Source organism: Leptidea sinapis, chromosome 18 (assembly GCF_905404315.1).
Source record: "Leptidea sinapis chromosome 18, ilLepSina1.1, whole genome shotgun sequence".
NCBI classification, from domain to species: Eukaryota; Metazoa; Arthropoda; class Insecta; order Lepidoptera; family Pieridae; genus Leptidea; species Leptidea sinapis.
The window spans coordinates 8,951,960-8,967,425 of NC_066282.1; the positions used below are offsets into that span (position 1 = coordinate 8,951,960).

General features: G+C 32.6%; 1 long non-coding RNA gene across 1 annotated transcript; it reads right to left on the minus strand.

Moving 5' to 3' along the window:
- Positions 1-5,929: 5,929 nt before the first annotated feature.
- Positions 5,930-14,037, minus strand: LOC126969615 (uncharacterized). Its single transcript, XR_007730428.1, has 4 exons — positions 13,854-14,037; positions 10,776-10,850; positions 9,046-9,202; positions 5,930-6,069 (listed from the first exon to the last, which is right to left on the minus strand). It is a non-coding gene; the product is annotated as an uncharacterized LOC126969615 (long non-coding RNA).
- Between the last annotated feature and the right edge of the window lie 1,429 nt (positions 14,038-15,466).

The window sequence follows — 15,466 nt, forward strand, 5'->3', positions numbered from 1 at the left end:
ACTGCGCTCGTCACCTTGAGACATGAGATGTCAAGTCTCATTTGCCCAGTAATTTCACTAGCTACGGCGTCCTCAGACCGCAATGCACAATACACACTAGTTCACGGCAGAAAAAGGCGCCGTTGTGGCCCATAATCTAGCCGACATCCGGTACAAAGGAGCCTCCCACTGGTAATCTGGTTATATGGCGTTCTTAAGCTAAACCAAGTAATCAGCTTACACAGTGTTTTCAGGTTTTAATACGATAAGCTAATACTTGAAGCCCAGATTCTCGCTATCATCTCTGGTCCGGCCAATTGCAGCTCGAACCATTTGACAGCGTGCAACACAGAGCTGCTCGAATTGTCGGGATCCAGTGCTCTGTGAACGACTGTATCACTCGGCGTAGAACCAAGCTGCGGAATCAGCGTCCTTGTGCAGTGTTTCCGGGACGATACGTCATGGGTACCTTCAAAAAAACCGCGTACGCCTTTATAGCCGGCAACACACCTGTGATTTATCTGGTGTTGCAAGAGAATGTGGCGTCGGTGATCACTTGGGCAGACCACATAAAAGGTGGACCGATGAGATAAGAGAGACTGGCGGAACTAATTGGCTCGAAAAAGGAAAAAATAGAAAGGAATGGAAAGGAATGGAGGAGGCCTTTACCCTACTGGGATCCATTTGAATATAATCAAGAAAACTAACATAGTGCATGCATTATAACTTACTAACATAAAAGTTAATAATAAAATAATAATGTTTGTCGACTAACCGTACTAACATACTAACACTAAAATGTAGAAATCAAATGGAAAATCATTAATAAATTTGGAAAGGCTTTATTATTATTATTATTATTATTATTATTATTATTATTATTATTATTATTATTATTATTATTATTATTATTATTATTATTATTATTATTATTATTATTATTATTATTATTATTATTATTATTATTATTATTATTATTATTATTATTATTATTATTATTATTATTATTATTATTATTATTATTATTATTATTATTATTATTATTATTATTATTATTATTATTATTATTATTATTATTATTATTATTATTATTATTATTATTATTATTATTATTATTATTATTATTATTATTATTATTATTATTATTATTATTATTATTATTATTATTATTATTATTATTATTATTATTATTATTATTATTATTATTATTATTATTATTATTATTATTATTATTATTATTATTATTATTATTATTATTATTATTATTATTATTATTATTATTATTATTATTATTATTATTATTATTATTATTATTATTATTATTATTATTATTATTATTATTATTATTATTATTATTATTATTATTATTATTATTATTATTATTATTATTATTATTATTATTATTATTATTATTATTATTATTATTATTATTATTATTATTATTATTATTATTATTATTATTATTATTATTATTATTATTATTATCTATACTATTATTATTATTATTAATATTACAAAACTGCAGTGTTTGTTTGTTTGTTTGAACGCGCTAATCTCTGGTACTACTGGTCCGATTTGAATGATTCTTTCAGTGTTGAGTAGTCCATTTATCGAGGAAGGCTATAGGCTATGTTTTAGTTATTTTTTTTTTCAAAATTAGGGATCCGTAATAAAATTGCTATTTTGTAACACAAGGTGTAAAATCGAAAACCTATTTTTGCGTGCGCTGCAAAAACTATTGACAACAGAACAAAATGATGTACAGGCTATAATATAGGCAATATTTTATTACTTATAAAACTATCGCGTGAATTATACTTTATATGGCAATGCAACGTTTGCTGGTTCTCGCATACCTAACACTTATGTTTAAAAATTGGTATGTGTATGTACTATTTTTATACGCTTTATATTAGCTTCACTTGTATGTGTTTGTATGTATGTTTGTAACTGACTCCTATAGACGTGATTTTGACCCACTTTAAACGGCCTGATTTCATTTAAAATTTGTAGATTTATCGAGGACCGATGACAATACACTAATTCGATAAGATTATTCCATTATTCAATTTGCAAACTAAGATTTTTGTCAATTTATATCATTTTTATCTATAGTCGATAAGGCAGGATGATGTTAAAGCACTTAATAGTTTTAAAAATACGTTTTTTTTAGAAAATTTAACTTTAAATTTTTTTAAAGTTTTTAATTTAATTTAATTTTACTAGGTGCTGCCCGCGACGTTTTCCGTGTAGAGAGTACGGACATACAATCTGCGGTTCATTTCTCGTGAAGCAGACACGGTTGTAATTCGTTAGCCGAGGCGATGTCAAAACGCTTTCGCCAGGAGGGGAGAAAATAAGTTTTGTGTTCACGTGGCCGTGTAAAAGAGTTATGCAAATCCACTTATCTGTTTTCCAGTATCCACTTAATTCAGTTCTTTCCTCTTTACTTTACAGCACACGGCAATGGATGAATAGTGCTCTTTTGCATTTTAATGGAGAAAGACGCAATTTTTTCATCCAATAATGGGATCGCACTTTATCGAGCACCAATGAAACAACACGTAATCTCGACAAGATGTTATTGTGATTGGAGATTTTAAAATGTTTTTAGATTTAAATATATTGAAACACTAACGTGGCTGTTGTGGTCATCTTATAACAATAGCATAGTTATTTCTATATAGTAAATAGGTATCGTAATTTTAAATCAATATTCTTTCGTTGACAAACCTACATTAGTTCCAGATAGTAATGTATGTGTTGGAAGACTACGATATAGTCAAACCAACTTAGTATAGGAAAAAAATAGGTAGCTACGGTGAATGATAATTTAATTATAATAATAATCACTTTAAATGAGACTGTTTCAGCGTTTATAGCGAATATCAACTTAAAAAATTTTTTTCAGCTTCCCTCAATTAATATTCGCTGACTTCTTATAGCATATTAGAGAGTAATGGCTACAACTAACTTCCACCACCAGACATCACGTACAAAGTACCACCCGCATTACTTTGACGTCTGGCATTCCACAACCGCTCGTTTTGCAAGACATTTCTTGCCTCGCACAGCCACTTTGTGGAATTAATTACCGGCTGCGGTTTTCCCGAATCGATACGACTAACGGCCGTTCCCAATATACTAACTACAGATAGAGATACATTACTACTTCCTACTGTCAGTAATTAGCTGACACTAATCTGATGCTATTGATATTTCAATACAAACTTCTATCGCTGGTAAACTATACGTCGTCCCATTGACACACAGTGTGTACGGATAAGTTACCGTCGATAAGTGTATTGGGACAGAGAAATCGACGATGGTTACGATTTTTGTCTCAATAAAGAGATAGACTGAATATTGGGAACGGCCGTTAGGGAACTACAAGAAAAGAACATACTTCCACCTTAAGACACCTGATGTTGCGGATGTCCATCGGTGGTTGTCTCACCTCTCCCCATCCCGTGAGTCTCTTGCCCGTTTGCCTCCTCTTATATAGAAAAAAACAACTGCCGAAAGAGTTACCGACTGGCAAACACGACTAGCAAACAGCGACCTTGGCATATGGAGTGGGTCCTGGTATATCTCGACTACGAACTCACAATACTCACCCTGATGAAGAACCTCTGATTAGTCCGAAACTAATTGGAATCAACACTAATTAATAGTGACAGTTTACAGAACCATAAAACTGAACTGTTTTTTTTAAATAGAAATTACCTTTATTGGACATTCTTGTCGTATGTGATCCACTTTTCAATCAATAAGTTAAGTTTCAATCAAATATTAAATGAAGTACATGGTTCATAAGGTTTCTTTCAGTCATATGGGCGTGACACCCAAATATTGAGCTTTTTTGTGTACGTGTGTTTTTCAAATGGATCAAAATTGTTTTCAAAATGGCATCTATTTTATCCATAACTGAGCGACCAGAGCAAGATACATCTTTCAAATCAAAATTGGAAATGGATTGAAAATGCTTGAACCAATTTTGTCCTACTCACAGAACAGTTTTGTTCTGTGGTTCTACTTTTATTGACACTGTATTGGGTACATCAAAGTCACATTTTTTGCGCTGTGTGCGTTTTTTCCTTTATGCAATCCTTACTAATATTATAAATGTGAATGTAAGTTTGTTAGTTTCGCTTTCACGCCTAAGCAACTGAAACAATTTTGATGAAATTTAGTATCGAGAATGCTTAGAACTTGGAAAACGACTTTCATCGCTAAGAGGTTTGGAGGGGTTGAAACAGAGAGTGGAACTTATATGCACCATTAACCTATATTTAGATACTTGATAAGAAATAAATACATATTTCTTTTAGCGTTTTTTAAATATCGACCTGTGTGGGAATGAAAAAGGGGGACGAAAGTTCATATGAAGTTCAAACAAAGTTACGCTTTCCTGCCTAACTTTCGATTCGATTTTGATTATATTTGGTACAAAATTAGACTTGACCAAGTTGAAAAAGGACATAAGCTACCTATTGTTGTAAAAAGGGCATGAATGGGTAGAAAAAAGTGATGAAAGATTGCACGGGAATTCGTCATTCCGCGTGCTCATGATTATTAAAACCTGTAAAATCTTTATGTTTTAGCAAAGAATGTGAAAACACAAAACAAACGTAGCTTATAAAAGGGTATTAACCACAGCAGTGTATTATTCGTAAAGTAAGTAGGTACCTAAAAAATAAAAAATGCTGCACAAAGTACACGCGGACGAAGACGTGGCTAAAAGCTAATTAAATTATAAATATCATCAGATACTATCGAATTTCTTCATTGGATTCACTCATTGTGACACATTGAAGAAAAATAGTTGGACGCAACATTTTGAACTGTTTTTCTTGTATTTCTCTTCTTTTTTAGATTGATGGAATAGGACTCAGATGACATGGGCTGTATTTTAACTTTTTCACCTTGTTATACCGTCATTTTCAGATATTTACACTCCGGAGTTGTGAGTTCCTTGATGGTATTCAATGTAGGAACTAAACCAGATGTTGCTAGCTAATAGTTGAGTCTATTTTTTTTTGGTTACAAAGTAGTGCTTCTGGGCTTGAGAGATTTCTTTAGATTTTTCGATTGATAGGTCAATGGATGACGTGATTGGAATATTTGTTCCAAGATTCTATTCCCAACTATTCCTTAGTGTAATAGATATTGGGTTTGGATTTTTGAGTTAGTTTTAACTGACTTATTTTCTTTTTGGATCATTCATTCAGTTTCCATAAATATGGAAGATGAGGTAGGTAACTTGATGGTGACGCCTATTCCTACAAGAAAGTCGATACAAAAGGCTTTTGCCAGGTCTACTGATGTTGGCATTACTGGTTGGAGTCCAGTCAGACATTCACCCAATTACAAATTGGCTGACACTGAGAATTGTAACTCGTGGCCCTAGAAGAAGGTGAATTAGCTTACGGATAAATAGGTTTATTTTTTTTATACAACAAATGAAAAAAAACAGATGGTTTCATAATCTTCTTATTTTATTCTCTCTTAAAAAGGTGGAACATGACAAGATTTATTATTATATAATTAGAATATCCAAATAATTTGAGTTTTCAATAGTGTTAATTCCGCCAATATTTGTCTTTAAACAATTCGACGTGTTGACTCGCCAAACTCTGGACAAAAACTAACTAAAGAAAACTCAAACTATTTGGATAATTATGGATTTCCACAAACTAACGCCTACTACACTAAAAAATTTTTAATTACAATATGTTAGAACTTCGCACATTTTAATAAAATATCAAACATGAAAAGTGTTTAAAATAATAAAATACTTAGATTACTAAATTCACTGCCTATTATAATATGAAATGGAAACATTAAAACGTCTAATAACATCAATAGAACATAAATTACACTACTTATATAATTTACTGCTAATCATAATGGTTATTAATCAAACAATATTATTGAATTGTAATAAAATGATTGTGTAAGAGATTAGGAACATGATACACTTGGGTAAGAGAGTCATGTCGATGTGAATCAGACCGAAGGCATGGACACGAAGCCGACGTGAGGCGACAAGATGAAGCAGGTCCTTAGCAGGCTTGTGAGAAACATCCGCTGAAATAATAATAATAAAGATTTTTGATGTGGAAAATCGCCTTCTCTCATCCCTCAGTCTCCAATCAGCTCCGGGTGAGACCGAGTCTTATCGAATTTATTTTAAAAATCAAGAAAGAATAAACAATTTTCATTGCATCTAATATTTTTAAATCAGATATTGAGTAATTTTAATTTCATAACTATTGAAACTAAAATGATTGCTTGAAAAATTTAGTTAAATGAATGTTTTCTAATAAGTTTTTAATATGAACATCAAAAAAATAAATTTAATTCTCCATTCACGCTGGAATTTAATATATTTAAATTGAATTAATAGATATTAATAATTATTTATATTAATTTAATGAATAAATAGTAAAGAACATAATAATACACTGGCCTTCAAAAGTAAGTATCACACTTTTAAAATTGGGATAACGTTTTAAGTTCACAAGATATACTTTCGAAATAAAAAGGACTCCAAAGAGAATTTAATTTTGTAGATAAAAACTTTATAGTCGGTAACCTTTTTTTAAGAATTTGCTGAAAAAAAACTTCAAAAACAAAACCATTCCTTTTTCAAAAGGGACGTTTCCGAATTACAATTTTACCATTCACATTTTTCTTTCTGTTTTAAATTTTTTTCAAGATCGATGGGTCTTGTTTTAAAAATTTATGCTAAAAAGCACATAACATTTATTTATCATGCCTCTTTCAGTTGAAGAATGTGCTAGGATCATGGGTTTTCTGGAACTAGGCATCAGTATGCGTCGCACTGCAAGAATGGTGGGTGTGACGGTACGAACGGTCCAGAAGGTAAAGCGAAGGTACGAAGAGACTGGACACCATCTGAGGAGACCTTGTAATGGCAGGGCCAGGTGTACCAGTGCCCGAGAAGATCGTTATATTATTTCCACTGTGTTAAGAAATCGCCACCAAAATGCAGTTGAAGTCCAGCAACAGCTACTTCAGACCCGGAGGGACTACATTAGTGACAGTACAGGGAGAAGAAGACTTGCTGAAGCAAATTTGAAACCCCGAAGACCAGCAAGTGGCCCTAAACTCGAGAGACAGCATCGAATAGAGAGACTGCGATACGCCCGTGAACACATGCAGTGGGATGAAGAAGAATGGCCAAGAATTTTGTTTGCAGATGAGTCTCGATTCTCCCTCTACACTTCTGATGGAAGGCGAAGTGTTTACAGGCGACCTGGTGAGCGATACCTTCAAGCCTGCATCAAGCCTCAGAAAGAGTCCAATACGGTCGAGGCAGTGTACATGTATGGGCTGGCATATCTTCAGAAGGTCGCACAGAGCTAGTAGCCATAGAAAATGGCACCCTCACTGGGCAAAGATATGCTCAAGAGATTCTCAATGAGTATGCAGGGCCGTATTTAGCAAATATGAGTGATGGATCGATGCTGATCCATGATAATGCCCGGCCACACACGGCTCATATCGTACAAGAGTATATTCAGGAGGTCGGTAGCAGCGTGATGGCTTGGCCATCAAGAAGTCCTGATCTGAACCCGATTGAACACGCCTGGGATGAGCTTGGGAGGCTAGTCAGAAATCGCAGACCACCACCTACTACCCTCAGGGCACTAAAGCAGGCCCTGGTAGTAGAATGGGAGAATATTCCACAACATTGGCTCCGAAACCTAGTGTTCAGTATGCCAAACCGGCTCGAAGCTACACACTAAACTAAAAATGTCTATTTTCATAGTTTTATCTTTTTTAAGTTAAAAATGTTACTAATGTATAATTTTAGTTTTTAAGAATTAAAGCCTATAAAATTTGCAACAAAACGTTTTTAATCTTAAATCTCTACCTTCTATAGTTAAGAAAAAAATTTAATTTGAAAAGTGTAATACTTACCTTTGCAGGCCAGTGTAATATGACATAATTCATCAATTATATTACATAAATATAATTATAAATTATTTATATGATATATTCTTTATATTTAATCATTTATTATTGATATTTATAACTTTAGTAGTACTAGAAAACTATCCAGAACTTTTGAGGGTACTCGGGAGTTTTCGTCCGGGAAACTATGATCGTGCGGTATGACTATGATTATCGCGATTTCGGCGCTCGCACAGCTTTCTGTCAATGCATGTTATTTTACGTGTAGCAATAGATTGATTATAATAACGATGATTTGAGTAAATGTATTAGAAAGCAATTGAAACAAGCTATAAGACTATACAAAATAGACCATCTTATAAACACAATAGGCGTCAGAACTTGGTGAGGGAGTAGGGTGCCGTGCGGCACTTTCAGTTTTGGTGTATCTGGAAAATCCAGTGCCCTGGGACACTGCCGATTTCGGAAGGTTGAAATTACTTTTTTTTCCTGTATATTTTAATAACTTATTTTTTTTATACAAATATATACAATTCAGTACTCAACAATCGTCACAGGGTTCACAAAATATCATTATGGCCAGTCACATAGGATATCAGATCCTATATTCTACAGCACATAAGTGAATTTGCTAGAAACTGTCATAACCATAATGTTAAAACCTGGAACAGACATAAACTTGCCTACTACTCGGATCAAAGATCCCAGACAATGTTCAAAACAAAAGTATATTCAAAAGAATTGTTTAAAAAAACGTTTGTGTGGTAAAGGTTACTATAACATAAATCACTTCTTAATGATACCACAGATTGGAAGCGTACGCCCTGAGGCTATTAAATAATAACTTTTATTGTACTTTGTAAACATATTTTTTTGATGAAAAAAAAAAGGCCGCTGAGTTTTGGTTGAGGCTTTCGTTTTGGAATGGGTGGTAGTTTTTGACTTTCAATATGTGATGTCACATCCTATTTTGAATAAAAATATTTGAATTTGAATAAAGCAAATTATTCTTATGCATATTAGGTACCTGTACACAATAATTTCGTACGTATTTTTGTATTTTGTAATAAGCACTCAAGTACACTCTTTCGTGTAGTAAAAAAATCATAAGAGCAGTCATACTTCTCTGGCAGTAAATTAAAAGCTTGGCAAGACGTCTTCTCAACATGTCTGCAGAATTCTGGGCATTCTGTGCCATCCAGGATATCATAACCATAGCCATAGAGAAAATTATTAAGTCTATCGCATATAATACAAATTCTCTCGATATCTCTTCTCTCTGCAACAAAACATCGTTACAATTTCAGAGTGGAGTATCTTATCCGTATATGTAATTATAGAATATTGTACTAAAATTTTAACTTTAATTGGGTTTCTTCAAAAAAAAACTACAGTATTATTAATAATCTATTCTTAATGTGATATTATTAAATGTAAGCATTAATAATAATCTTAATTGCATTTTAATTAACAGACTATAAAAGTGAAAATGTTTAATTTTAAAACTTTATCTGTGTAAAATACGACAAGCCGTCAAAATGCGGTCTACCGTAAAAATTATCTATAGCAGTCGATTTAAAATTCTTTTTTGATTATCTATGATGTTTTAGTAACTATTCTATGACTAATTAGTAACTTTGAAGTATGTTTTAGTTATAAAAAATTACTACATTCATTAGTAATAGTCGAAATGTAATCTGTAGGTAAATCTAAAATAATTATAAAAATGCATGACAGCTATGCTGATGCCTACTTTAAACGAAATTTGTTTAAATTACGCAGTATCTATTGTTTACGTTATCTAACAAAGCGCTAGCTTGTTTAATAACAAAAGCATTGACCTTCGTTTTTATAAACAAGCCGAAACACTTCAAAAGCAATAAATTTTATTGTGTAACCCGAGCCCGTTGACATTGACGTCAGTAACGCGCGGCGGCTTAAGACTGGCCATGGCGCCACGCGTTTTGTGGCAGCTGACGGGTGCATTGAAATGAAAAGAACGATGAAACTAAAACTAAAAAAAACTTAAAATATGTAATATAATAACTAAAATATATTATTAAAAGGAGTCCCTTTAGGCAAGGTTCCGAAGGTACTGGCAACTTTCCCCCTTTGAATAGATAGACTAATGCTTTGTCCGAGGTAGCTGCCAGCTCTTTGATCTCATTACTATCTCATATTGCATTTATGTTGTACATAATAATGGAGGCATGTGAAGCTATCGTTTTCTTCAGAATAACTCAAACTTGTTTTTGTAAGTATTTGCCCTCGATTCTATAGTATATATTTCTGTTGTCTCTCGTACAGTTATTTTATGCATTTGCAGTTTTATTATACGGACCAAGACAAACCCCATCAAGACATTTTGTATTGCTTCTTGTGAAGAAAATTACTTGACTTTATTATTAAATTATTGGCGGAATTAACACTAAAGAAAACTCAAATCATTTGGATAATTATGAATTTCCGCAAATTAACGCCTACTTCAATATTTTTTTTATTATTATTAAAATTATCATTGAGGTAATTGAAAGTCAAACAATGCAATTTTGTTAATTTTGTGTGTATATAAGTGCATCGGTTCTCGATGAATCTATGAAGATTTGAACGAAATCTGGCCGTTTAAAGTGGGTCAAAATCTCGCCAAAATAAGACGGTTACAAACAAACATACATATGTATATAGCTCCATCTGTGTGAAGCTAATAAAAAGCGTGTAAAAAGCGAAAATAGTTTACCTATAGCACTTTATAATAATAATTTGAAATCTTTTAATTTTCAACCATGAAAATTGTTATTTTATACAAACAATAATAAAATTGACGACTCTGGGTGTAGTAATAAAAAACATACCAACACGCTTGAAGATATGACTTTGTATAAGAATAATATTATGTAGGACATAGCTGCGACAAGAGTAATTGTAACCTGGAACAAATTAATTAATAAGTTATCAATAAATATAAAAATAAGGGTTCTATAGAGCCCTCCATAACTAAATCATAGTTATTGGCATTTTGGAAAGAAAGTTCTGTAGTTGAAGAAAGAAAATCAAAGTTTATTGCAAACTGTTTTCACCAGCATTGTAATGCAACGTACAGTATCTACGTAATAAAGGCCAATCAGGGCACTTACAGAACTGTGACGTTTCTTATGCTGTTGCCTGTTGTGGAGAAATATATTTCTTTAGGCTCGGCGAAATTTTAGGGGAAGGACTTTATCAAGAACACAACCTTCTTATGAGTGCTACAAAGCAATCAGAGTCAAGGTATGCTAGAAGATTTGTCTCATCCTGGTAGGCCATCAACGTCTTCAGCTGAAGTTTACATTGCAAAAGTAAAGAAAATTGTGATTGAAAATACTCATTCAATTTTGGGAAAGATAGCCACTGAACTTTCTGTATCTCACGAGTCGATTGATATCATTCTAAATAATCACGTAGATATGTTGCCGTTCAGCTACTCCCAAAATACCAGAATTTACTCCTAAAACTCAATCACCTAAGAGTCGCTGAGGACATGCTAGTAAAAGTCAAAGTCAAATAAACTTTATTTAAATAGGCTTGGCTTATCTAAGCGTTTCTGAATCGTCACTATAAATATTTCTTATAGATTACTGAATTTACCATTATGTTCGTAAAAATGTGAGCCAAAAAGTTGTCAAGATTCCAAACATACAAGCATAGTAACAAATAGCCAATACACACTACATTATAAAGTTGCCGTAATAAAAAAAACTATTGTTCTTAGGCAGTACGGTATCTAGAAGAGAGACCAATCCTTAATCTAAAATACAAAATTAATACCTAAATACGTCAGGTTTTCAGAATAAATTTTACTCTTAACTATTAATCTTGCACTAATACCTCCACAGCGAAAATTTTGTTACATAAAATCAAGCTCTCCTTTACGTTGTTGTAAGCCGTTGTCCATTTATCAAATTTCTCCAGCATCTCCCTGGCGCTTCCCAATATACCCGGTGATACATTGTCAACAGAACCTGTCATTTTATCCACAATTCCTTCTATATTTTCTTCAATGGAACGACTTATGCATCTCACTTGCTCCACCATTAGAAATAGTATTAAATAAAAAAAGAGACTTTCGAAAATTTGTCTCATATTGCACATCACAATAATTATGTTACAAACAACATTAAGATGATAACTCTCGTAAAATTTAGTATCAGCACTAAATATTATCACCCCGCTATAGATTATATACAGACCCAAGATAGTTCTCGTATTTTTGTATTTTTTATCAATGATTTTGATGTACTTTTCATCGTTTATAAACTTTTGATGATTTTGTTTGAAATAGTTGATAATCATTTCATATACACTTCCATAGTAAACTGCCAATGTAATAGTAATGACTGAATGAGAACACGTTAACCCTATGATTGTGATGCTAATAATATGATTTGCTTCAATTAAAATATATATCTGACGACAAATAATTGAAGTAACGAACATTAATTCAACGAATATGCGAAATATAATCAAACATTTTTTCTCTTTAGAAAATGAACTATAGTTTCTATATATTGAAAGATAGTTTTCAAATTGTCTTATTAATGTGATAAGTTTTATTTGCATTTTTAGCTCGCGTGTCGGTGTGTAGAAACAGAAATGGAATCTAGTAATTTATGGCAGGACTTTTGTTAGGTCTGTAATTATTCGACTAAAACATCCATTATTTAAAGTGTGGCATCGACGTTGCACTCAAGTAATTAATGAGTTTTGACCATTAGTTGTTACTCATTTTTACCAACATTATCATTACCGATAGGAATGATAATTAAACCGCTCAATATGTTCAGTATTAATATAAGTAAAATAAAATAATAGCCGAGAAAATCTTTAATGTAGACGACGAAATTGTCAATAGTTTGAGAGAGGGGCTTGTCATATTTTCTCATTCGCTTCGCAAATCAGTGGTTTGGAAAATGCCTAATGAAATAAAGTGGTAGACACACTGGGGTTATTGTTTTTGAAGGTTTATATGAACGATTCTGTACACATATAATTAATATTTGAATTTTGTTTACGATAACGAACCCTATTGGTAAAAATTATAGAGATTTTACATATGTGTTACTAAATGTTTCCAAATATAAATAAATAATAAAAAATAAAATAAATGCCTTTTTTTCTTGCTTATATCTAGAACAATTTTTCAAAGAACAATGTGCATGCAAAGTTGTTTATAGATACAATTTTACTAAGCTTATTTTAATGCATTTAAAAAAGAGCGTTGAATAATTGTAAGGTTAAGGTCATGGTGTATAGTATGTATTAAAAAAATATTAGTAGAGAACCAACGTAACACAATGTGATATAAAATAATAATAATATTGACACTTTTACACAAATTATCTTGCCCCAAATTAGGCATACATAGTCTGTGTTATGGGTTGCAAGACAACGATATATTTAATACAATATATTTACTTAAACATACATATTATGTATTTACATATAAACATCCATGACTCGGAAACAAACATCCATATTAATCATATAAATGCTTGCACCTACCGGGATTCGAACCCGGGACCGTGATATATAGATATCCCCCCCTTTGCACAGGATGCCGGCTAGATTATGGGTACCACAACGGCGCCTATTTCTGCTGTGAAGCAGTAATGTGTAAACATTGCTGTGTTTCGGTCTGAAGGGCGCCGTAGCTAGTGAAATTACTGAGCAAATGAGACTTAACATCTTATGTCTTAAGGTGACGAGTGCAGTTATAGTGCTGCTCAGAATTTTTGGGGTTTTTCAAGACTCCTGAGCGGCACTGCATTGTAATGGGCAGGGCGCATCAATAACCATCAGCTGAACGTCCTGCTCTTCCCGTCCCTTATTTCAGTCAGGTTACTTAAGTCAGGTTTTCAGGATCATTTTTATAACTATTAATCTCGCACTAATACCTGCATAGCGAAAACTTGATTACATAAAATTAAGCTTTCCTTTACGTTGTTGTAAGCCGTTGTCCATTTATCAAATTTCTCCAGCGTCTCCCTGGCGCTGCCCAATATACCCGGTGATACATTGTCAACAGAACCTGTCATTTTATCCACAATTCCCTCTATATTTTCTTCAATGGAACGAATTATGCATCTCACTTGCTCCACCATCACAAATAGTATTAAGTAAAAAATTGTACTTTCAAAAAGTTGTCTCATTTTCCACATCGCAGGAATTATGTTCCAAACAATATCAAGATAACTCACGTATACTTTCAGATCAACGCAGATCACTGCCACGGCCCTATAAATTATATAAATAACAAGTATTATTTTAATTTGTTTATATTTTGTATCAATAATTTTGATATAATTTTCATCGTTCAAAAACTGTTGATGATTTTCTTTAAAATGATAAATGATTGAGATGATCATGATAAATTCACTTCCATAGTAAATTGCCAATGAAGTTGTAACGACTGGCTCAGAATATGTTAAGCCTATAAGCGCGGTATTAACGAAATTTGTTTTTATTATATACATTAACTGACGGCCAACCATGAACATAGTAAACATAATTTCAACGAAAATGCGAAACATTATCAAACATCTCTTCCTTTTTGATAATAAACTATAGTTTCTATATATTGAAAGAAAATTTTCAATTTGCATTATTAAAGTTAGAAGTTGTATTTTCATTTTGAGCTCCCGTGTCAGTGTGAATAGACAGAAATAAAATCTAGTTATGACAGCAGTTCGGTTAGGTCTGTAATTATTCTATTGAAGCATCCATTATTTAAAGTGTAGCATCGTCCTTGCACTCAGTTGATTAGATTCAGACTACTAGTAATTTCTTATTATCTCTAACAGCAATAATAATTAAATCCGTAAAGATTTGAAATTGACAAATGTCGACGACGAATACAATTTGCAATACCAGCTTAGCGAAACTCTCTAAGAAAAAAGCGATTCATTCTATTGTATGAAACGTGCAGTCAGTGATAGGTTGACAGGTGACGGTTATAATGTTGTAAAAAACGAAGATAGCCGAAAATCCACTACGTTTTAAGCAACTGTTCTCTTTCAAACTTAACCGGATAATACTTCGTCGCCAATGTAACTGTATATACTACTATTTCAAAACTTATGTCAAATCGCTGCAAGTTTCATACTAAACTAAATTTCAATTTTTACTTGGGCAATCCCGCCTCTTATTGCGTTGTATTTATAACCTCTCTGAGTAAAACTTTGAGAAAGAAGTTTTTTCCTTAGAATATTGACACATAATAATACTCTCAGGTCACAGGCTTAATGCCTGACGAAAGAATTACATGGAAGCGAATAAGATTAATTGATTTAAATTCGATTAAACTTATCGACTTCAGTCTATTTGTTTCCGCTTTAACTAAAATCGAACCATGTGAACCAAACGAATAGCATCTCAATAATAACATCGGCGATAATATGGCTCCCATGTGGCCCCCAAGTGGGATGAGCAATACAGAGTTGATATTTCCCGCCTAAATTTAATTTATTCGCTTTGCTTACATTTTTTACATTTTATCTCTTTGACTACA